Source organism: Dendropsophus ebraccatus, chromosome 1 (genome assembly GCF_027789765.1).
Source record: "Dendropsophus ebraccatus isolate aDenEbr1 chromosome 1, aDenEbr1.pat, whole genome shotgun sequence".
Lineage (NCBI taxonomy): Eukaryota > Metazoa > Chordata > Amphibia > Anura > Hylidae > Dendropsophus > Dendropsophus ebraccatus.
This window is the reverse complement of record NC_091454.1, coordinates 135,359,086-135,383,874: the sequence shown is the minus strand read 5'-3', so window position 1 is coordinate 135,383,874 and position 24,789 is coordinate 135,359,086. Positions and strand designations below refer to the sequence as shown.

General features: G+C 43.2%; 1 protein-coding gene across 4 annotated transcripts in view; it reads left to right on the top strand.

Moving 5' to 3' along the window:
* The first annotated feature begins 1,523 nt into the window (after positions 1–1,523).
* The window catches only part of NRF1 (nuclear respiratory factor 1), a 63,626-nt gene continuing 40,360 nt past the window's right edge, over positions 1,524–24,789 (top strand). For 3 of the 4 annotated variants that reach the window (XM_069979298.1, XM_069979292.1, XM_069979283.1), the window contains exon 1: positions 1,525–1,645. The gene's annotated coding sequence lies outside the window, so the exon portion shown is untranslated. Of the gene's footprint in view, positions 1,646–24,789 lie in introns of all 4 variants that reach the window. The other variant, XM_069979306.1, reaches the window with a different exon arrangement.

Below are 24,789 nucleotides of genomic sequence, written 5' to 3'. Positions count from 1 at the left end.
AAGAGAATCAGCCTCCAAACTCAATCGATCTCAATCTGATTGAGCATCTGCGGGATGTGCTGGAAAAACAAGCCTAATACTTGGATACCCTACCGTGTATCTTAAAAGACTTAAAGGGGTATTCTCATCTGGCTGATTCAGAGCTCACTTCCTGGTTTGATGAGGTAGGGGGTGAAGGGGAGTGAGAGCATAAGGTGGCCATGCTGTGCTGCATCACATCTGCATCTTTGTGTCTGTCACTGAGATAACAGTCCACAATCCTTGGAGCTGTCTGTGATCTGACTGGGAGACACAGAAGTGTGCTCCTGAGGTCCCGGCCACCAGCTGATGTCAGCAACCCAGTCAACACACAGAGTGGACATCAGTAGTCGGTAACCTAGGCGACGTGCAGTAAACAATAAGGACAGATTACAGGGCACTGCTGAAAACGCAGTCAATTTTGCTGATTTAAAGGAGAAGTCCAGAGAAATTTTTTATTAAAGTATAGTTATGCCCCCAAAAAGTTATACAAATCCCCAATATACACTTACTACGGGAAATGCTTATAAAGTGCTTTTTTCTCTGCACTTACTACTGCATCAAGGCTTTACTTCCTGGATAACATGGTGATGTCACTTCCTGGATAACATGGTGATGTCACGACCCGACTACCAGAGCTGTGCTGGCTGTGGCTGCTGGAGAGGATGATGGCAGAGGGATGCTCAGTGTCCCTCCAGTGCCCTGTGTCCTTCAGTGTCCCCCTGCCATCATCCTCTCCAGCAGCCACAGCCCGCACAGCTCTGGGAGTCGGGTCGTGACATCACCATGTTATCCAGGAAGTGAAGCCTTGATGTAGTAGTAAGTGCAGGGAAAAAAGCACTTTATAAGCATTTCCCGTAATAAGAGTATATTGGGGATTTGTATAACTTTTGGGAGGCAATACAGTATTTTCATAAAAATTTTCACAGAACTTCACCTTTAAAGATATTTGCAAAACTGCTTACTTTTGCACTATGTAACTGTTTGAAAAAAAAAAAAAAACTTCAGGTGTGAATAAAGGGTCTGCTACTAATGTCCTGACAGGACGGCTTCAGATGTCTTGTAGAGTCCAGGCCTCTGGGGGTCGGGTTGGTTGTTTTTAGTTAGGTTTTATTGTTATGGCATGTTGGTGTATAGTTTAGAATGATAAGCTGTCTCTGCAGCCTATGTATTGTGTATTTCTCCCATTAGGAATGAAATATAGTGTGTGAAATATGTGGAATAAAGGTCACGGATAGCCTTACATTTCTGCCAGGTAGTTTTACTTATCATGAAGCCATGATTAGCAGATGCTGGCAATCCTGCTGTACAACTTGTACATGTATACACCATAGTATGAAACCGAACAGCCCTTGTATGACTGAGATACAACAGACTGTACTATCCATAAGTAAAGGATATGGCGGCAGTCAGATAAGAGGACATGGCCGAGCATAGATTATGACCTTCTCCCAATGGCCGATTAGGCAGGCCGCTACGCGCACTAGTGAGCCGTGACGTCAGGACGTCCGTTGACGCAGCTCCAGCTCTGGCCGTGTGTAGCGTGGGCTCCCGCAGCCATTGCAGCTCAGAGAGGTCCTCGCTTGAGTGTCACGGCGCAGGCTCGCTGTAGCGCAGCCGCTCTGAGGTGAGTGCCCTACCGCGCAATCTCCAGCTATCTCAGCCCTGCTGGCGCAGCCGCAACACGGAGCTCGGGCTCCGGGGCTCAGCCAGCAGCTCCGCCCCGCACAGCGCTTGCCGGGGATAAATGGGGGAAGTGGGGCGCTGGGGAACGGCTAGGGCACTACGAGACGGCGGGGAGGAGGCTGCAGGCCTTACTAGGCCCATGTGAAGGCGTCCATTTATTGGGGTGGATGGGGGAAGAGGCCTGGCCCCCGGCACGGTGCTCTGGTGCCTGCTGGAAGCGGACAAGGCCGTGTGTGTGCCCGGTGTGTGTGCGCGGAGACCGTGCCGCAGCATCTGCAGGAGCAGCAATGTGAATGGAGGCATAGGGACCCTGTATGGGGTATAGCCATACACACTGCCACTATGTGACACCTAGGGATGTAATAGCCCAGTGGGATGCATGTGTTACACCGTATACCTTATACATGGGCAGGGGTGGCTGCACCAGGGTTACAGCATTGTGGCTGATGATGACCCCATAGTAATCCTGGCATTGGTGCTATATACATGTGACCTATGGGTGTCTGCTCCATCACTCACAGCACCATTCCTCATGCCTCACTCACGTTCAGGGGTAGCCAGTATGTAACCGTACATAAGGTGAGACGGCACCATATGTAGGATTGTATTTATGTGCCTGCAGCAACTAACCTGCCAGTGCCCGGCCTTAGGGACCATTCACACATAGAGGATCTGATGCTGTGTTTGCTCCTGCTGCAGATTATGTGAATGGACTAGAGCGGCTATTGTGAGATGAGCCGTCCTTCCTCATGCCTGTTGTCCATACACAGTAGTCACTATGACTATTCCATGGGCAGACGGCTGCTAGATGGGACTGTTGGGCTAGTGTATTGGTACTCATTTAAGGAGCTCCACCACATGGGGTGTGCAGGACTGTACCAACCATCACTTGTGCACTTCCACCTATTACATGCGGAGACGTGCAATTGACCATGGGGGAGATTTATCAAACATGGTGTATAGTAAAACTGGCTCAGTTGCCCCTAGCAACCAATCAGATTCCACCTTTCCTTCCTCGCAGACACTTTAAAAAATGAAAGGTGGAATCTGATTGGTTGCTAGGGGCGACTGAGCCAGTTTCACTTTACACCATGTTTGATAAATCTCCCCCAAGTGTGTATTTTATTAACCTTAAAAGAATCAGTGCGGGTCACGTTCTTATAGGGCGCCAGGCTTCTAGGAAGTCAAATAACCCATTGGTATGGTTTTTGGAGTGTGGGAGGAAACTAATGTTCCCATAGGAAACCTATGCAAAAATGGAAATACAGCTCAAGGAGATTCTGCACCCACACTCTTATCCCTGTTTCCCAGAAAACTTCCATCTGCTGAAGTGATTTGCTCTGACAAGATGGCGACAGTGAATATGATTTTATGCTGCCCGCATTTGTCATCGTTGCCAAGCCCCTTGGCCTTCTGTGCCTCTATTACTGCATCAGTGTGCGAGTATAAAGACCCAGACCAACAGTATTCTAAGAGACCAGATAATATTTGTGGCACAGACACGACGGAGCGGGCAGACAGCGGGAATCATTACCGGGAGTTCGGGTTTGTACGAACCCGAACCGAACTCTGTTCGGACCATCCCTAGTAGTCATGTCTGATTATTGCAGATCTTCTCCCATTTGCTTTAATTGCCCCCAGCGGTCCATCTTGCCTCAATCTGCATATCCTGTGTTGGCCATGAATATGTGAACAATGTCTTTCAGATCCATTGGTTCATTTTATTAGTTTTTTAAATGTGAAAAATATGCAAATGTGAATGTAAAATGTAGAATAAAACCCATTGTGCTTTGGCATAGAATACATAGACTGGGGCTGTAAGAGCCATTTCACCTCTTTCACCAGCTACTGTTAGCGTGTGATAAGATGCTGTAATGTCAGATAGGATTGGGTGTGAGGGTGGATTTCAGTGCAAGGAAGTGGAAAGTGAATTTCTTACTTGTTATCTTGGGATTACTTTGAAGTCTGTATTTACTGCAAAGATATTTTGCTAGGACTGTAAAACCTTCATTTTGGTTTTACATGTGGACACCAGTCTTGCTGTTGGCGTAAGGGTCGATTTTATTGTGGATCATTATACTAGTTATGTGCTATATGGAAATATCAGTCTGTTGGAATATAGTAATGCTTTTGCCAGTAGACTAGTGTAAAAAAAAAAATTCCTTTTTTTTTTTTTTTTTTTTTATGCAGTACTGTAAAAGCTTGCGCAAAACACTGGAAAATTCACACATTTTTGTGCAAATGAATGATTGCTCAAAATTTGTGACACTTTTACACTAAGGGTATGTGCACAATGTGTTTGGAAGTCCCATCGACAATGTAGCAGTGGTGGATCATGTGTGCTTCTCAATTTCCCCGGCGGGAGTAATCAGTAGTGGTACCAGTGGTCTTATGATCTATCCTGGGGACAGGGGATAGCTTTTAATCTTCAGATAACCCCCTGAAGATCAGAAGCGGTGATTGATTTTTTTTTTTTTTCTTCGCACACGAACAGTCCCAAGTAATACTACTGCTTGTAGTAAAAAGCATGGTCTCGTCCTACAGATGATGGATTGAGCTGACTGTGATAGTGTGTGAAATCCCTGTGGAAATGGCATTTGCTATTACATTATAGAGCAGTTTTTTTATCCATAGCATTATGCTGTGTGTGAACCTGGTTTTATTACGGGGAAGGAGCTGGTTATACTGCTCTGGTAGCCGGTTTAGTCTGTTTTTAAAGTTACTAAGCGGTAGCAACATCCATACAATCTACAGGAACCACTTGCTTTGTTGCTCTGTTATATTGAAGTGTAGTTTACTTTTGGTAGTCTTGTTTTGGCCTTGAGTGCTGCAGTTATAAGTAAAAAGCGATGTCTAGGGAAGCAGAATGACACCAGTATGCCTGTCCACACTACTCTTCAAAGGTTCTCCGACCCCTGAAAGGTGGATCTGCCTATGTGGTCGCTGGGGAGGGGACATGGCAACTTCTAGGGACACTTACCACACCCATCCGCCCCAGACTGGCTGGATTGACAGCCTGAGTGCAGGAAGAAGCCCTGTGTTTAGACTATCAAGCCTGACTGAGGGGAGGTGGGCATGGTGAGCATGACTGAAAGCAGCCACATCCCCTCCATCATGATGTCCCCACACAACATTCAAAGTCCTTTTTTAAATTCTATGTTACATTGTATAGAACAGTGAAGGAACACTGTTCTTCTGTCCTGGGGCCAGTTTGTAAGGTCCCACGGATCTGGCAGGTTATTTAAACATATTTTAAAGTGTTTGATTTTATTTAATTTGCCTTTTATATACTATTAAATAAATCCTGAACTTATGCAGTTTTTATTTCTTTACTGAAGATATCACTTCTCAGAAGTTTTCTCTTTACTGTCACAGACAGGACTACAATGAAAGGTGACACCTGTATATATAACAGGAACAGACCATCCTCCTTGCAGAGGTCACAGCACATACTTAGAAAATAAAGGCCGTATTACACAGGCCGACAGTGAGGAGCAAACGAGTGCTGTGAGCGCTAGTTTGCTCCTCGTTCCCCGCTCGCTGCTGCCGCTATTCCACGCGGATGAGTCCGGGGAGGGCCGGGAGAAGCTGCGGGGGGGCTGCCTGAGTGATCGCTGATCGTCCAGGCAGCCCATAGGATAAAGCGGCGGTCTGTTGCCGCCGCTCCTATTTCACGGAGAGATGGCAGCAGATCACTGCTATAGAAGTCTTTTGTCTTTCAATATGTTGAAGGACAAACGACTTCAGAGATCAGCTGACATGAACGATGTCGGCTGATCGTTGCCTCCTATTCCACTGGACGAATATCTGCCGAATACCATCGATAATGGTTCCGTGGAATAGGGCCTTAAGTCACCTCCAGGATACAGATTCCTATGGTCCTTGTGGCTGCCATAAGGCATATCTCTGGATTCTATGAGCAGAGCAACTGCTTGGGTATGATGGCTGCCAACATATTCATGTACCAAAATTAGAATAATAAGAAAAAAAATGTAGGAATCTTAGTTAAAAGTATATGTGACATACAGTCATGGCCAAAAGTTTTGAGAATGATACAAATATTAATTTTTACAAAGTCTACTGCTTCAGTTTTTAAAATGGCAATTTGCATATACTCCAGAATGTTATAAAGAGTGATCAGCTTAACAGCAATTACTTACTATAAAATGAACTTTATCCCCCAAAACACATTTCAACATCATTGCAGCCCTGCCTTAAAAGGACCAGCTAACATTGTTTCAGTAATTGCTCTATTAACACAGGTGTGGGTGTTGATGAGGACAGGGCTGGAGATCAATCTGTCATGATTAAGTAAGAATGACACCACTGGACACTTTAAAAGGAGGCTAGTGCTTGGCATCATTGTTTCTCTTCTGTTAACCATGGTTATCTCTAAAGAAACATCTGCAATAATCATTGCACTGCACAAAAATGGCCTAACAGGGATGAGTATCGCAGCTAGAAAGATTGCAACTCAGTCAACAATCTATCGCATCATCAATAACTTCTAGGAGAGAGGTTCCATTGTTGCCAAAAAGGCTCCAGCGTCCCCAAGAAAGACCAGCAAGCGCCAGGAGCGTCTCTTAAAAGTGTTTCAGCTGCGGGATCGGGCTACCAGCAGTGCAGAGCTTGCTCAGGAATGGCAGCAGGTAGGTGTGAGTGCATCTGCACTGTGAGGCGGATATTTTTGGAGCACGGCCTGGTCTCAAGGAGGGCAGCAAAGAAGCCACTTCTCTCAAGAAAAACATCAGGGTCAGACTGATATTCTGCAAAAGGTACAGGGAGTGGACTGCTGAGGACTGGGGTAAAGTCATTTTCTCTGATGAATCCCCTTTCCGATTTTTTTTGGGACATCTGGAAAACAGCTTATTCGAAGAAGACGAGGTGAGCGCTACCACCAGTCTTGTCTCATGCCAACTGTAAAGCATCCTGAAACCATTCATGTGTGGGGTTGCTTCTCAGCCAAGGGAATCTGCTCTCTCACAGTCTTGCCTAAAAACACAGCCATGAATAAAGAATGGTACCAGAATGTCCTCCAAGAGCAACTTCTCCCAACCGTCCAAGAGCAGTTTGGCGATCAACAATGCCTTTTCCAGCATGATGGAGCACCTTGCCATAAAGCAAAGGTGATAACTAAATGGCTCAGGGAACAAAACATAGAGATTTTTGGTCCATGGCCTGGAAACGCCCCAGATCTTAATCCCATTGTGAACTTGTGGTCAATCATCAAGAGACGGGTGGACAAACAAAAACCAACAAATTCCTGACAAAATGTAAGCATTGATTGTGCAAGAAAGGACTGCTATCAGTCAGGATTTGGTCCAGAAATTGATAGAGAGCATGCCAGGGAGAATTGCAGAGGTCCTGAAGAAGGGGCAACACTGCAAATATTGACTTGCATTAACTCATTCTAACTTTCAATATACGCTTTTGTTACTTATAATATCATTGCAATTATATTTCTGTATGTGATTAAAACATCTGACAAACACACATAAAAACCAGAGGGCAGCAGATCTTGTGAAAATATAATATTTGTATCATTCTCAAAACTTTTGGCCATGACTGTACTAACGGGGTTATCCAGCATTAGGAATTTTTTTTATTTAATGCTTCCCTGCTGGAGAAAATAAACATGTTATGTCTTCCTGTCCACGCTACCCTGGTGTTCTGTTGTGGTGTCTTCAGTGTCCCCGTTGACTGAAGCCGCCACTGCTTCAGAGACTACCGTATTTTTCGCTTTATAAGACGCACTTTTTTTCCTCCCAAAGTGGGAGGAAAAACCAAGTGCGTCCTATAAAGCGAAGACAGCTCCCAAGCAGTGCCGAGCACCGCATGGAAGCCGACCTGCCCGGCCCCTGTATTGCCGCTCACTATGCATAGGGAGCGGCACTGAGCGATCCCCTGCGCCCGCCCAGCCCGCCTCTTATATCGGCGCTCAGCTGAGCCGATCAGAAGTCCAGGAAAGTGCAATGAACAGCACTTTCCTGGGCTCCTGATCGGCTAAGCGGCGATGGAGGGGGCGGGCGGAGGGGATCGCTGTCCTACTCATCTCTTCGCCGGCCCCAGCAGCTCCTCTCCCGACTCTCCGGTCTCCCGTCATCCTCCGGCGGGGTACAGAGACGCTGCCTGTGTCCCGGAAGTGTTCTGCAGCGGCAGTCTCTCTGTCCCCCACTGCCTGTGCCGGAGGATGACGGGAGAAGAGCTGCTGGGGCTGGCGGACAGGTGAGTAACCTGTTTGTTGTTTTTCTGGTCACAGGGATGATTGGCTACCATGGAGGCATTGTATGGGGGCATTGGCTACCATGGGGGGCATTGTATGGGGGCATTGGCTACTGTATGGGGGCATTGGCTACTGTATGGGGGCATTGGCTACTATGGGGGGCACTATATGGGGGCATTGGCTACTATGGGGGGCACTATATGGGGGCATTGGCTACTATGTGGGCACTATATGGGGGCATTGGCTATGTGGGCACTATATGGGGGCATTGGCTACTATGTGGGGCACTATATGGAGGCATTGGCTACTATGTGTCGCACTATATGAAGGCATTGGCTACTATGTGGGGCACTATATGGGGGGATTGGCACCGATCACACTGCTGCTATCTCCAAACTGTGACAAGGAGCAAAAAAATTTTTTTTCATTTTCTCCCCTAAAATCAGGGGTGCGTCTTATCAAAAGGCGCGTCCTATAAAGCGAAAAATACGGTAACTGTTAGACTGCACTGTTCCTTCTCAGTAAGGGTATGTATACACATACTCATGGAACACATATGAGGTAAAAAAAAAAAAAAAAAACTACAATGCCCAACCAAACAATCACCTGAAACTATAAATTTGACATAAAAACAATAAAAATGACTATAAAAATACATGTTTCACAAAGCAAAAAGGGCTATTAGGATATCAGGCATGCAAAATCTCCAAACTGTCTAGTCGTCAGTGGGTTAGTTATCTAATTGCATTCACTAAACTAAGTTATTGCTGGACTCAGCAGGAGCATTCACCACATATGGCCTAAAACCATGCCTCTATGTGGTAGCTGTACAATGTTGCTAGGAGTGACTGCAATGTTGAACATGGCCTTATTTTACCACCTTTGCAATAAATGTATAGCTTATATACAGAGCAATAATATGGCCAGTGCATGAAACATCAGAACTGCTGACAGCCCCATGCAGATATTGGCAAAGGCAGTCCAGCCATACTTGAGGTCTCCATCATGCATCTTGCATGGTCAAAATATCCTGCCACCTAAGGAAGTGACCAGATCCGCAGCAGATTTTACAGTGCGGATTTAATGCTGTGTTCATCCATTTTGTCAAATCTGCTGCAGATGAGCTACGGTACGTGTGAAGCTACCCTAAAGGAACTGTTCAGGATTAGAAAAACATTGCAACTTTATTCCAAAAACAGCATCATACCTGTCTGCAGGTTGTGTGTTACTGCAGCTCTATTGACGCTAATGGGGTTGCAGCACCACATGCAACCTGTGGGCAGGCACTGTGCTTTTTTTTTTTTTTTTTAGCTCAAGCCATGTTTTTTTTCTAATCCTGGCCAACCCCTTTTGCATGTGCAATGTCATCTGCACTTACAGAAGGAGACATGAAATAAAATGCATATACTATTGGATATACCTTTTTATGAAAAGGGAGGTAATGGGTAACATATACTACTATATGACTGTTTAGTTGCAGCTAGACGTTTTGTAGGGCAGCATCTTCTTAAAGTGCCAAAAATACTTTACACAATTATTCGTTTCCAATACACTTTCTTTTTTTTTTTTCTTTTTTTTAATCATGCTGTAAAACAAAGCTGAACTTGCCAGAAATCCAGGTCCAGTCTCCTGAAAGCAGATTTTCTGACTTGTGCTGGTTGTAAAAAAAAAAAACAGACTAAGCACATGAATTCTGTCCAGTACAGAGAGTACAGTGATATAAAGGAAAAGCCAGCTTACCCTCTTTCCTATTGCTTCCTAGCTCGGACTCTCACTCCAACAGGTGCCACGAGATACATCCAACAAAACTCTGAGTCCAGCTTCCAGCAAATAGTTGCAAAAGTAGGTTTATTAGAACCTTCGTCCCCGTACACACACTGCAGGTTGCTCCCAACAAGACGCCTACGCGTTTCAGCTGCGTAAAGCAGCCTTAATCATGGCTAGATTTCATGGGGCAATACCGCTCTATATAGCTGCAGTGTGATGGTGTACGTCATCAGCCTGATGCGTCGCGGCACCGATGACGGTAGCACACATCACCTGCAGACTAATGAACAAATCACCCGTGAAGTCAATAGACCGTGTTATTAATATCAAGAACATCATAAAAACAACACAAAGGTAACTGTTAGTTCTCACCATTGCTGCTACTAATACAATCATGTAATTATATAGTTATATTGAGTGTAGCAAAAGCATTGGAGGATACACAATTGAATGCGGAGTAAAAAGCCGTGAATAGAGGGCAGTTCACATGAGATGTAGAGGGCAGATCAAAATAACGCAAGGAAATAGAACTATGGTGCAGTAAGTGTCGCTCAATAATATATGAGTAGTTCCTTTCTTAGATTCATGCCCTGTGGAAAGCATGTATCTAAGCGAAACATCCAGAAGGCTTCCTTATCCTTCAAAGTCCTCTGGATGTCTCCTCCTCTGATAGTGCTAAACACTCTTTCTATGGCAAAAACACGAAAGTGCTTTGTGGAGCCCTGGTGTACATCAATAAAGTGTCTAGATGCTCCTGATAGAGTTCTTCCTCCAGGTCGTTCGATATCATGTAAGTGTTCACATACACGCGTTTTCAATTTGCGTGTAGTGCAACCCACATAAAGTATGTTAGACTGAATGCACTGAATAATATAAACTACGTTGTAGCTATTGCAGTTCAAGAAAGACTTAATCCGATACTTTTGTTTACCAGAAGTGTCAGAGAAATCGCTACATGTGGTTACAAACATACACGTTTTGCATGGATGATGTCCACATTTGTGGAATCCAGTAGTAGATAGCCAGGTTAAATTCTGCTGTTTTTTCATTGCTGGCATCGAAGGAGAGAGTGCATCGCCAAGTGTTCTGGCTCTCCTGGACACAATGTTAATGCCCTGTGACAGTATTGTGTTCGTCAGGGGGTCTTGCCTTAAGATGGGTAGGTATAGATTAACAATCTTTTTTATCTGAGAGAATTGTGGGCTGAATCTAGTGACCATAGTTAGTTTTTGTGTGTAGTTTGTGTGAGTATTTTTATTGTTTTGCAGTAGCTCATCCCTGTTTCTTGTATCTACTCTCCTTTCTGCCCTTTCGACCATCCATTTTTTGTAGCCCCGTTGCATTAAGCGTTGTTTACATGTTTGTTTTTCTTTGGAATATGCCTGTTCTTGATTGCAGTTCCTTCTCATGCGCAACAATTCTCCAACTGGTATGGATTTAATAGTGTGTGGGGGATGACTGCTGTTGGCATGTAGGGTAGTGTTCCCTGAGATAGTTTTTCTGTGATTGGCAGTATGTATGATATGTCCAGGTATGCCTTCTAATGTTAAATCCAAAAATGTGATGGTGTTTTGATGAATGTCAGCTGTGAATTGTAGGTTCCAAGTGTTGGAATTGACATACTCCAAAAACAGGTCCAAGTCAGACATCTCTCCGCTCCATACGATGAGGAGGTCATCGATGTACCTCCCATACCATCGTATGGAGCGGAGAAAGGGATTGGACACCGTGTAAATATACCTATCTTCCCAAAAGGACATAGTGAGGTTTGCGAGCGAGGGGGAATATTTAGCCCCCATCGATACTCCGCTAATCTGTAAATAAAAATTACTGGAACAGAAAAAGAAATTGTGGGTCATCAAAAACCAGGTAACCATTTTTATGAAGGAAATGAGATCTGGATCATAACTGCTGTGTGTTTGCAAGTGAAAGCTTAATGCCTGCATAGCTACTTGGTGCGGAATGGATGTATACAGAGAAACAACATCCAGTCCCACCCATGTGAAATTCGACTCCCAAGAGAAATCATGAAATGATCTGAGCACGTCAGTGGTGTCTTTCAAGTACCCAGGGACTATTTGTACAAGTGGCTGTAGTAGTCCATCCAACCATGCGCACAACCTCTCGCAAAGGGATCGACATCCCGAGACGATCGGTCGCATGGGAGGAGGGACCACTCCCTTATGGGTTTTGGGTAAGCCATAGAGTATGGGAACAATGGGATGTTGTGGACATAAGTATTCTGCTTCTCTCTCTGTCAAAGCATGTAAGGCTACACCTTCCCTAAGTAACTGTTGTAATTCTTGTGTGTACATGGTCGTAGGGTTGCCAGACAATCTGCGATACACTCTCTCATCCGATAGCAACACTGCAAGTTGTTCATCATACATGGTTTTGTCCATAACAACTATGACCCCCCCTTTATCAGAGTTCTTAATAACAATGTTATCCATATTTGATAGATCCTCATATGCTTTTCTCTGATTGGGGGTAAGATTAGATGATGTTCTTGACTGTGACACTTGTTCCGATAGTTCTTTCAGATCTCTGAAAACGCACTGTTGGAATTGTTCCATGTGGTTTGTCCGTGATTGTAACGGATAATAGCATGGATTCGGTATCCTGAACTTCGGAATTTGTGATGTATCTGGATCTGATGTTGTTTCAAGTTCCTTTAGGCACTTCAGAGACAGTTGTTCATTGAACTGCAATTCTTTGTAGATGTTGTTTGGTACATATTTGATGGGTTGCTCCATATGGGTGTCCTCCTGGAAGAAATGCTTCCTCAAAGTGAGATCACGGACAAATTTATTTACGTCCTTTATGGTGGAGAACAGGTCAAAGCTTTGTGTGGGTGCAAAGCTCAGACCCAACGATAAAACCTCCACTTGGGTGTCCGTGAGCTCTTGAGAGGACATATTCATGACACTTAGCTTGGGTCTTTCAATTTCTTCCGTGTGTTCTGGCTGGGGGTTCCCTCTTGATTTATGATGTTTTCTGCCTCCCCTTTTGCGTTTGCGTTTTTTTGAAGGCTTGGGCGGCTTGGACTTTTTGTAATAGGTGGCACCTGATGGAGCTGCAGTAGAGCTAGAGTCCGAGCCTGAGGGGTCATCGGTGGTGTCCACGTCAGTGGAACTGAAGGTAACCCTGCTTTTCTTATTTCTTTTTCCACCTTTTTTATTTTTTAAGATGGATCTGGGTGTAGCAAAAACCTGTTCCCACCTGCCCCATTCGTAGACTTGGTTTTGCCTATAGTCAAAGAGGTCCCGCTGGAATTTGTTTTTCTTCCATTTAGCAATACTATCTTCAAGAGCTTCTATGCGTTTATTTGTTTCTGCCAATAAATTATCATATTCAGTAAGTTCATGGAACACCTCTATAGATTTTTTTATTTGTTCCACCTCTTTTTTTATTTCGTCATGTTTATCTTTTTCATATTTGATAATGAGGCTCATAAGATCTAGTGAGCATCTAGTTAATAATGCATTCCATTCTTCCACGAATTTATCTGAGAATACAACAGTTGGTATTTTTTTCAAGCGTAACCCCCTTGGTATCATGGCTTTGGAGACATACGTCTGTAAGGTGGTGTAGTCCCACCAGACGCGTGTCTCATTTGCCAGCATTTTTTCCAATTTCTTTAGGGCTGCTTTAAAGTCCAACATTTGTAACTCAGATCCCTCTTCGGCAGTAAAAACATCCGCAATTTTTTCTCCCCTGGTTTTGGGGGGCTCCATAATGGTGACAAACAGTGCCTTGTCTAATGTCCAGATATGGGAGCTGCTGCCTATGTGTACGTAAGTGCAATGCAGGTAATGAGTTATAATGAGGGTATGGCACGGCAAGCGTTGAATACTGAGTACAGTGATATAAAGGAAAAGCCAGCTTACCCTCTTTCCTATTGCTTCCTAGCTCGGACTCTCACTCCAACAGGTGCCACGAGATACATCCAACAAAACTCTGAGTCCAGCTTCCAGCAAATAGTTGCAAAAGTAGGTTTATTAGAACCTTCGTCCCCGTACACACACTGCAGGTTGCTCCCAACAAGACTCCTACGCGTTTCAGCTGCGTAAAGCAGCCTTAATCATGGCTAGATTTCATGGGGCAATACCGCTCTATATAGCTGCAGTGTGATGGTGTACGTCATCAGCCTGATGCGTCGCGGCACCGATGACGGTAGCACACATCACCTGCAGACTAATGAACAAATCACCCGTGAAGTCAATAGACCGTGTTATTAATATCAAGAACATCATAAAAACAACACAAAGGTAACTGTTAGTTCTCACCATTGCTGCTACTAATACAATCATGTAATTATATAGTTATATTGAGTGTAGCAAAAGCATTGGAGGATACACAATTGAATGCGGAGTAAAAAGCCGTGAATAGAGGGCAGTTCACATGAGATGTAGAGGGCAGATCAAAATAACGCAAGGAAATAGAACTATGGTGCAGTAAGTGTCGCTCAATAATATATTATACTATATTATAATATATATATACTGTCACAGGGCATTAACATTGTGTCCAGGAGAGCCAGAACACTTGGCGATGCACTCTCTCCTTCGATGCCAGCAATGAAAAAACAGCAGAATTTAACCTGGCTATCTACTACTGGATTCCACAAATGTGGACATCATCCATGCAAAACGTGTATGTTTGTAACCACATGTAGCGATTTCTCTGACACTTCTGGTAAACAAAAGTATCGGATTAAGTCTTTCTTGAACTGCAATAGCTACAACGTAGTTTATATTATTCAGTGCATTCAGTGTAACATACTTTATGTGGGTTGCACTACACGCAAATTGAAAACGCGTGTATGTGAACACTTACATGATATCGAACGACCTGGAGGAAGAACTCTATCAGGAGCATCTAGACACTTTATTGATGTACACCAGGGCTCCACAAAGCACTTTCGTGTTTTTGCCATAGAAAGAGTGTTTAGCACTATCAGAGGAGGAGACATCCAGAGGACTTTGAAGGATAAGGAAGCCTTCTGGATGTTTCGCTTAGATACATGCTTTCCACAGGGCATGAATCTAAGAAAGGAACTACTCATATATTATTGAGCGACACTTACTGCACCATAGTTCTATTTCCTTGCGTTATTTTGATCTGCCCTCTACATCTCATGTGAACTGCCCTCTATTCACGGCTTTTTACTCCGCATTCAATTGTGTATCCTCCAATGCTTTTGCTACACTCAATATAACTATATAATTACATGATTGTATTAGTAGCAGCAATGGTGAGAACTAACAGTTACCTTTGTGTTGTTTTTATGATGTTCTTGATATTAATAACACGGTCTATTGACTTCACGGGTGATTTGTTCATTAGTCTGCAGGTGATGTGTGCTACCGTCATCGGTGCCGCGACGCATCAGGCTGATGACGTACACCATCACACTGCAGCTATATAGAGCGGTATTGCCCCATGAAATCTAGCCATGATTAAGGCTGCTTTACGCAGCTGAAACGCGTAGGCGTCTTGTTGGGAGCAACCTGCAGTGTGTGTACGGGGACGAAGGTTCTAATAAACCTACTTTTGCAACTATTTGCTGGAAGCTGGACTCAGAGTTTTGTTGGCAGTACAGAGAGTCACAGGTCAATGCTCCTGTCAAAAAAATGACTGCCTTCTCTGTGAGTGCTCAGATGGCCTGGGAAACATGGGACTTCCTGTTTTCTGACTCTTTGGGGGGGGGGGGCACAATGAAGTAATTTTCACTTTAAGAATATGCTGGCTTATACAACTTCTTCTTTCTGCTGTATATCGTCTGGGTGGCAAGCCAACATATTTGTATTAGACTATACCAGAAATGGGCCTTTTCAGCTTGGTGTGACAGTTCAGCAAAAGATTGTTTGGGAACTGATCTTCCCACTGCTGGATAAAGGTCACCACCTGTACGGGGATAACTTTTATACCAGCACCCCCTCTTCCGGTCCCTCACTGCCCGAGCTACTGTAGCTTGCGGCACGATCCGAAAATATCAGAAGCAGTAATAAAGCCCTAATATTTAGCAGCCATGGAGCGGACCCAGCGCTTCTGGATATGAAGGACCCCGTATTGCACCAGGGCAGCATTTTCCAGGTGACGTTCCCCACACTGGAAAACAGGAGACCCCCAGAAGTGCAGAGTGTGACGTAACAGGGGGATCAGGAAGGACACCATTTTCCAGTGTGACACCTGTCCTGATCGCCCCGGCCTCTGCATACTGGATCGCTTCAAGGTGTACCACATGTCATTGGAGATCTACATTATCTAAATTCTGTCCCTTATTCCTATTTCAGGGGTCACGTTGATCCAGGGATTATTCTGATTGCCATTATGGAGTCGAAGGAATTTTTCCCCAGTGATGAGGCTACTGTCGTCTGCCTCACGGAGTTTTTTTTTTTTGCCTTCCTCTGGATCAACACAGGTTGAATTTGATGGACACCTGTCATTTTCAACCTTATAAACTGATAATTGGCATAATACCCCCAAATAAATTAAAAATTGTCCCTTTTCCCTAACTAAATAGGTATGGCCGCCATTCCCATTAGAGGATGCCATGTTACAATTACAAAACCTCTGTGCGGCCAGGACAGTAGAAGCACCCCACAAGTGACCCCATTCTGGAAACTACACCCCATAAGGAATCTAACAAGGGGGGCAGCGGGGATATGGCCTCCTGGTGACGGGCACATTTGTGCCGTGAAAATGAAAAAAAAAAAATCGTATTTTTTATTTTCACGGCACATGTCCTAAATATGTGCCCATCACCAGTGGGGTCCATATGCTCACTGCACCCCTTGTTATATTCCTTATGGGGTGTAGTTTCCAGAATGGGGTCACTTATGGGGGGGGTTCTACTGTCCTGGCAGCACAGGAGCTTTGTAATTGCAACATGGCCTCCATCCTCCATTTCAGCCTCTAAATGGCGCTCTGTCCCTTTGGTGGCTTGCCCTGTGCCCATATGGCACATTATGTCCACATGTGGGGTATTTTCGTACTCAGGGGAAATTACCCTACACGTTTCGTGTTCATTTTCTTTAACTCCTTGTGGAAATGGGAAAAAAATCAACATTTAGTGTAAAAAATGTTTAATTTTTACACTAAATCATTGATCTTGTCTTAATTTTTTCATTTTCACAAGGGGTTAAAAGATAAAAAAAAAAAAAAAAACACAATGTGTAGAGCAATTTCCCCTGAGTACAAAAATACCCCACATGTGGACATAAAGAGCCATGCGGGTGCAGGGTAAGCCTCCAAAGGGAAGGAGCGCCATTTGGTTTTTGGATGCTGAATTTGGCTGGAATGGATTTTGAGGGCCATGTTGCATTCAAAAGGCCTCTGTGTTGCCAAGACAGTTGAACCCCCCACAAGTGACCCCATTATGGAAACTACACCCCTCAGGGAATGTAACCAGGGGTGTAGTGAGCATATGGACCCCACTGGTGACAGGCACAAATGTGGAACAATGTGGCGTAAAAATGAATTTTTTTTTTTACACTAAAATGATGGTTTAGTCTTAAATTTTTAATTTTTACAAGGGGTTAAATGAGAAAAAAAAACACACAATGTGTAGAGAAATTTCCTCTGAGTCTGTAAATACCCCACATGTGGACATAAAGCGCCATGTGGGCGCAGGGCAAGCCTCCGAAGGGAAGGAGCGCCATTTGGATTTTGGAGTCTGGATTTGGCCAGAATGGATGATGAACGCCATGTCGCATTTACAGAGCCCTCGTGCTGCCAAAACGCTGAAAACCCCCACAAGTGACCCCATTATGAAAACTACTCCCCTCAAGGAACCTAACAAGGGGTGCAGCGAGGATATGGACCCCTTGATGACATTTGTACCGTGAAAGTGAAAAAATGAAAATTTACCCATCACATGTGATTTCACATCACATTGTTCCACATTTGTGCCCGTCACCAGTGGGGTCTATATGCTTCCTGAACCCCTTGTTAGATTCCTTGAGGGGTTTAGTTTTCAGAATGGGGTCTTTTGTGGGGGGTTTTCAGTGTTCTGGCAGCATGAGGGCTTTGTAAATGCGACATGACCCTTGAAATCCATTCCAGTGAAATCCAGCTTCCAAAAGCCAATTGGCGCTCCTTCCCTTTGGAGGCTCGTCCTGCGCCCACTTGGCACTTAATGTTCATATGTGGGGTATTTCTGTACTCAGGAGAAACTGCGCTACACGTTTTGATGGTTTTTTTTTTTCTTTTATCCCCTTATAAAAATGAAAAATTGAAGGCTAAAACAACATTTTAGTCTAAAAAATAGAATGTTTCTTTTTTACACCACATTGTTCTGAAAATATGTAAAGCACCTGTGGGGTCCAGATGCTCACCGCACCCCTTGTTACATTCCTTGAGGGGTGTAGTTTTCAGAATGGGGGGGTTTCCAGTGTTTTGGCACCCCAGAGCCTCTGCCAACCTGAAGTGGTACAGTCAAAAATGACCAAGTATAACGGAGGCATTGAAATTCACTAGGCGCTCCTTTATATCTGAGGCTTGTGGTTGCGTCAAATAGCGCAATAGGGCCACATATGGGGTATTTCTATAAACTGCAGAAGCGGGGCAATCAATATTGAGGTGCATTTATCTGGTAATAGGTTTATAATTATGAAAAATATTGGATTACAATAAAATCTCTGCACAGAAAATTAAGATTTTCAAATTTCTTACACACTTAGCTTTTAATTCTGTGACTCTCCTAAAGGGTTAATAAACTTTATGGATGTGCTTTTGCAGAGTTTTGGGGGTGCAGTTTCTGAAATGGGGTGCTTTGTGGGGCTTTCTAACATAGAGTCCCCTTAAAAACACTTTAAACCTGAACAGGTCCCTAAAAATATCTGATTTTGAAATTTTACTGAAAATTTGGAAATCTGCTGCTAATATTTTAAGCTTTCCATTGTCTAAAAAAAATGAAATATAGTTTAATAAATGCTGCCAACATAAAGTAGACATGTTGCATTTTCTGTTTAAGCAGAAAAGTTTCAAAGTTGGAAAAATGCATTTTTTCACAATTTTTCATGTTTTGGATTTTTTCATAAAGATTCGTTTTAAGTTTGACTCCAATTTACCAGAAATGTAAAGTACCATATGTCACGAGAAAACAGTCTCAGAATCAGCCGGATAGGTAAAAGCATCCCGAAGTTATTAATGAATAAAGTGACACAGGTCAAATTCATAAAATTTGTCTCTGTCCTTAAGGCCATTTCAGGCTCTGTCCTTAAGGGGTTAAACCTGCTATGCTATAGCATAGCAGTGATCAGTGTGACCAATCTAATGTAATAATGTAAAAGTCCCCGTAAGGGACTTAAAATGTGATTTAAAAAAAACAATAAGTTTTTGAAAATGCCCCAAGCCCCTCCCCCCAATAAAAGTGAAAATCACCCTCCCTTCCCATTTTATACATAAAACACATAAGAATAATAAAGTTAATTAACATATAATATACAGTAGCTTGCCTAAGATCTGATCTATTAACCCTTTAAGGACGTGGCCCATTTTCGTTTTTACGTTTTCGGTTTTTCCTCCTTGTGTTTAAAAGGTCATAGCACTTGCATTTTTCCACCTAGAAACCCACATGACCCCTTATTTTTTCCGTCACTAATTGTACTTTGCAATTACAGGCTGAATTTTTGCATAAAGTACACTGCGAAACCAGAAAAAAATTCAAAGTGTGGTGAAATTGAAAAAAAAAACGCATTTCTTTTATTTGGGGGAAATGTGTTTTTACGCCATTCGCCCTGGGGTAAAACTGACTTGTTATGCATGTTCCTCAAGTTGTTACGATTAAAACGATATATAACATGTATAACTTATATTGTATCTGATGGCCTGTAAAAAATTCAAACCGTTGTTAACCAATATACGTTCCTTAAAATCGCTCCATTCCCAGGCTTATAGCGCTTTTATCCTTTGGTCTATGGGGCTGTGCGAGGTGTCATTTTTTGCGCCATGATGTGATCTTTCTATCGGTACCTTGATTGCCCATATACGTCTTTTTGATCGCTTTTTATTACATTTTTTCTGGATTTGATGCGACCAAAAATGCGCAATTTTGCACTTTGGGATTTTTTTTGCGCTGTCGCCGTTTACCGTACGAGATCAGGAATGTGATTAATTAATTGGGCGATTACGCACGCGGCGATACCAAACATGTTTATTTATTTATTTGTTTACTTTTATTTAAAACCTGGGAAAAGGGGGGTGATTCAGACTTTTATTAGGGGAGGGGGCTTTTTACTATTAACAACACTTTATTTATTTTTTTTACACATATACTAGAAGCCCCCCTGGGGGACTTCTAGTATATACACTTAGATCTCTCATTGAGATCTCTGCAGCATAGATATGCTGCAGAGATCCATGAGATCGGCACTCGTTTGCTTTCGGCTGCTGCAGCCGAAAACGAACGAGTGCCGAGCCGAGGACGGCGCCATCTTGGACGCGTCCCCGGCCGACATCAGTAACGGAGATCGCTCCTCCGGGACAAGGTCCCGGAGGAGCGATCTCCCCCACTAGACCCCAGGGAAACGTTGCCTCCGGTAATCGGAGGCAGCTGTCAACTTTGACAGCTGCCTCCGATTAGCTAATTAGCGGGCACGGCGATCAGACCGTGCCCGCTAATAGCAGCGGTCCCGGGCTACTCGCGGCACCCGGGATTGCGGCACTTCAAAGCGGGGCCGCCGCGCGGCCCCGCTTTGAAGTGCAAGTGCAGACATATGACGTACCGGTACGTCATATGTCCTTAAGAGGTTAAAATAAAACAATATTATTCCCGCACAGTGAATAGTGTGAGCAAAAAGCGGTAAAACATGCAGAGATTCCTTTTTTTAATTACATTTTATGTATTAAAAAATTAATAAGTGATCAATACGTCAAAGCTAGAAAAACGTTACTAATAAAAAATAGACATCATGGCACTAAAATTGATGCCTCATACAACCCTGTAGGTGAAAAAATAAGAGTCACAATAGGGCCATTTTAAATATACCTATTTGCTAAAATTTTTTTTACTGCTAATAAAAATAGTAAAATGTTAGAAAACTTAGTAAACAAGCATATCGCTGTATTCAGACTGACCTGTAGAATAAAGAAAAAATGTCAGTTTTACCATAAAGTGCATTATGTAGACACGGACCCACCCCCACCCAAATTTGCCGAATCACATTTTCTGGCCCAAATTCACCCCATAAATGATATTTTAAAGGTTCCATCATTCATTTTATGGCAGATTGAAAGATGCAATTACAAAGTACACCTGTTCCTAAAAAGAACAAGTCCTCACGTGGCCCTGTAGGTGGAAAAATAAGAGTTATGGGGCTTAGAAGGCGACGAGGAAAAAATTAAAATGCAAAAGTGACAATTGGCCCCGTCCTTAAGGGGTAAAACAAAGCTATACTTACCAGAAATCTAGGTCCAGTCTCCTGAAGGCAGTTTTTTTTGTCTGGTGCTGGTTTAAAACAAAAAGACTATACGCATGAAGTCTCTGCTATTACAGAGTTTCACGGCTCAATGTGTCTGTCAAGCGCATGACTGCCTTCTCTCTGGGTTCTCATGACCTGGGAAACAGGACTTCCTGTGTTTAGACTTTGTGAAGTCTAGTGTTTCCCAGGTCACCTGCATGCTCACAGGGACGGCAGTCATGTGACTGACAGACTCAAGACTAAAAATCTGCCTTCAGGAGACTGTACCTGAATTTCAGGTGAGTATAGCTTTATTTTACAGCATGATAACTAAATTAAATTAAAAAAAAAGAATGTAAGTTGCAGATTTGCTTTATATCACATCTACTGTTGATTTAGATTTTAAAAGTTATAACAACAGTGACACTTTAGCTTACAAAAGGGGTTCTTTCCCTTAATCCTCAGAGTTAATCCTCAGAGTCGGGCCATGGAATAAGGCCTTTAGCAGGGAAAGGTATGCATATTGCTGGTTTTATCTCTCAACTTACATAATACTTCTTAAGCTTGTTACTGGACGACAGATTGAAAAAAAAATTATAATAAATAATAACTACTGAGAGTAAGAACCCCTATCATACTGTTCACTGCTTTTAGTCAGCAAAAAGCTGCTGAAAAGTCTTTAAACTTAACTGCAGTAATTTGAGGGTTTCTAGTTTGTTTGTTTGTTTGTTTGTTTTTTTGGGCTAGGAGCTCTTCTGTCTCATGTCAAGCTTTGACTTTTAACCACAGCTACTTCTGTCTGCAGACTTTTTGGCCAACCTTTGCATACGAAGATGAAACACATGCATCAACCCACCAACTTATACACCCTTGCAAGGCACATGCCAACAATCATTCTGCTTTGGAACTCTGGCATGTCATGTCCTCAAAACAAATGGATTTTTACAACAGCACAAATGATAGTTTAAAGAGAATCAATCACTTAAAGGAAACCTTTCACCCTGGCACCCGGGGCAGAGCTCGCCTGACCCTCCAGTAGAGCCCCAGATACTTACCCATCCGGTAAGTTCCCCTCCATAAGCCGGTCCAGCTGTGGAGAAATCGCCACCCGTTGGTCTGCATGCGTGAAATGTAAATGACAAGATGAGTCCAACATCTATAGGAAATCACTGCTCCAGTGATTTCCTATAGACGTCAGACTCCTCTCTTGTCATTTATATATTGTGCACACTGACTGTCGGGAGGCGATTCCTCGATAGCAGGACGGGTTAAGTATCTGTGGCTCTACCAGGGGGTTGGGCTGGCTCTGTCCTGGGTGCCGGGTGAAACGTTTTAAAAGAAAACCTACTTTGATAAGCTCCCGTGCCGTATGCCAATGAGCTCCAGGTAGTCACGGCTAATTTTGAACATAGCCTTAAAGTGTACCTGTCATCCGGGCTGCTTCCAGATCAGTGGTGTATTCCACTTGCAGAAGTTTAGGTCTCAGTGGCTACGAACACGCATTAGACCATAATGTGCACATTTCCCATCTAATCAGAATAGTGGTCATGCATGTTGCGTTCTCATATGTGTTTGTAGCCACGGAGACCCAAACTTCCACCAGCAGAGTGGGATTCACCGCCAATGACAGGTATACTTTAAAAATTGATGGCCTATCCCTTGAAAAGCCGTGGAACAAGTGCTTGAGGACAGGTCATCTATTTTTAAAGGCAGGTTGACCCCTTTAAGGAAATCCTACTCTCACTTGTCAAATGTAAATACCAAAATAGGCTGCTATATTTTTGTTTATCAGATGACTCTCCTAACAGGCTCTCTGCTCAGTCTTCTGATCTGTGAACTGCAGGATTACCATGTGGTTGTGAATTGGAAACTGAAACCTATTTATCCTATTATAAGAATTTTTTTTCTTATGGTCCTTTTACACGGAGCGATAATTTGCTCAATCGATCGTTTAACGATTTTGAAGTAACTTTGTTTTCTTGTGCTGATCAGCGTTTAGATGGAGATAAATCGTTCGAAAAAATCGTTTTTACGTTCGCTTGATCTTTTATCAACTGCAGTGCTAAGTGGGTGGCACTGTTGGCCCCGCTCCTCCAGGATGTCATCTGCACATAGGCTCCACCCCCTCGACTCCCATTGGTATGCATGCGTCGACCTAGAGGAGGTGGGGCCTAGACCTTTAGGCATGCCTGTTCCAATGGTCGACGAGGGGGCGAGGCCTATGTGCATATGATGTCATGGCGGGGCCAATGGCGGTGCTGAGGGTGGGGCTAAGTGACACTGTTGCTGTGAAGCCCCACCCACTTAGCACAATCGGCAATTGATAAAAGATCACTTTTTACTTGAACAAGCACCATGACCTATGATGTAAAATAAGGTATGAAAACTGATAAATTTAGCTTTTACACCTGTGTAGAGAAGTCAGAATGCGAAAAGGGGGTGACAGTGTCACTTTAAGATAGTCTCGCACACCAGGAGGAATCTTTGAAAGACTGTTTTGATGAAATGATCTGCAAATTATCAGTGAACAACCAGAACAAGTTGAAAGACCATGATGAGCGATATCTCGCTCGTCGCTTGATCGTTAGCTGTGTTTACACGAGCAGATAATTGATCAAATTGTTATGGTGAAGATTTGGGCTATAATTGCTCAGTGTTATGGTGCGTTTACACAGACAGATTTATCTGACAGATTTTTGATGCCAAAGCCATGTACAGGCTATAAACAGGGAACAGGTCATAAAGGAAAGACTGAAATTTCTCCTTTTCAAATCCATTCCTGGCTTTGGCTTCCAAAATCTGTCAGATAAATCTGCCTGTGTAAACGCACCATTAAAGGAACATAAGTTAGCGTTTATCATTTGTTTTAAAAATCAAATGATCCTGGGTTATTCCCATTGACTTGCCTGCAGCTGTGTTGGTCAGTAAGGAGTTAATTCAGTACAGTGATCCCTATTGCCATTTTGTGCTCATGGGTACTAATTTTCTTACCCAACAGGGTTGGACATTATCCATATGGGAATTTATGCTGGAAGTGTCTCCCCTTTAGCGGTAAAACACTTGTGTATCAGTAACACACTGTGTTATAATGCACTAACTATTGTTTGGGACGTGAGCTGGTTGGGTAATGGCACACCTTTACAGTACCATAAATTGTGTAGTGATACCTATATTAAGCTCAGTAGAAGGTCAAATCCACATTGCAGATTATTGAAGGTTTTGTCTTTTCCACCCATTTTCTAATGTAAAATAGTAAAAGTAACCAGTTAATTCTAGCATTATCCCTTTATATGGTATTTATTCCTGTTTCCTTGCTTCTAAGGCAAACATTGAATTTGATACGAAATAGGGAAGCTAAATTTGCATTGACATATGGTCGAGAGAAATGGCTTATTTACATAGTATGTCAAAGGGTACCTTGTCTGGTAGAGGGGACCTCCTTTAGAGACAAGTCGCTGTATACTGCCCCCCCATATAAAACGTCGCTTCCTATGCGCTCCTAGAAGCAACACACAACTTACAGATGAAATGCGTATTACATGATTATTGGAGGTTTGTTTTTTTGTTTTGATATCTCAGAAGGGTTTTTTTTTAATTGTATATCCATTTCTTTAGGGTACAAACACACATACCGTATACGCAGCAGATCTGCAGCAGATTTGGTGGTGCAGATTTGATGCTGTGTTC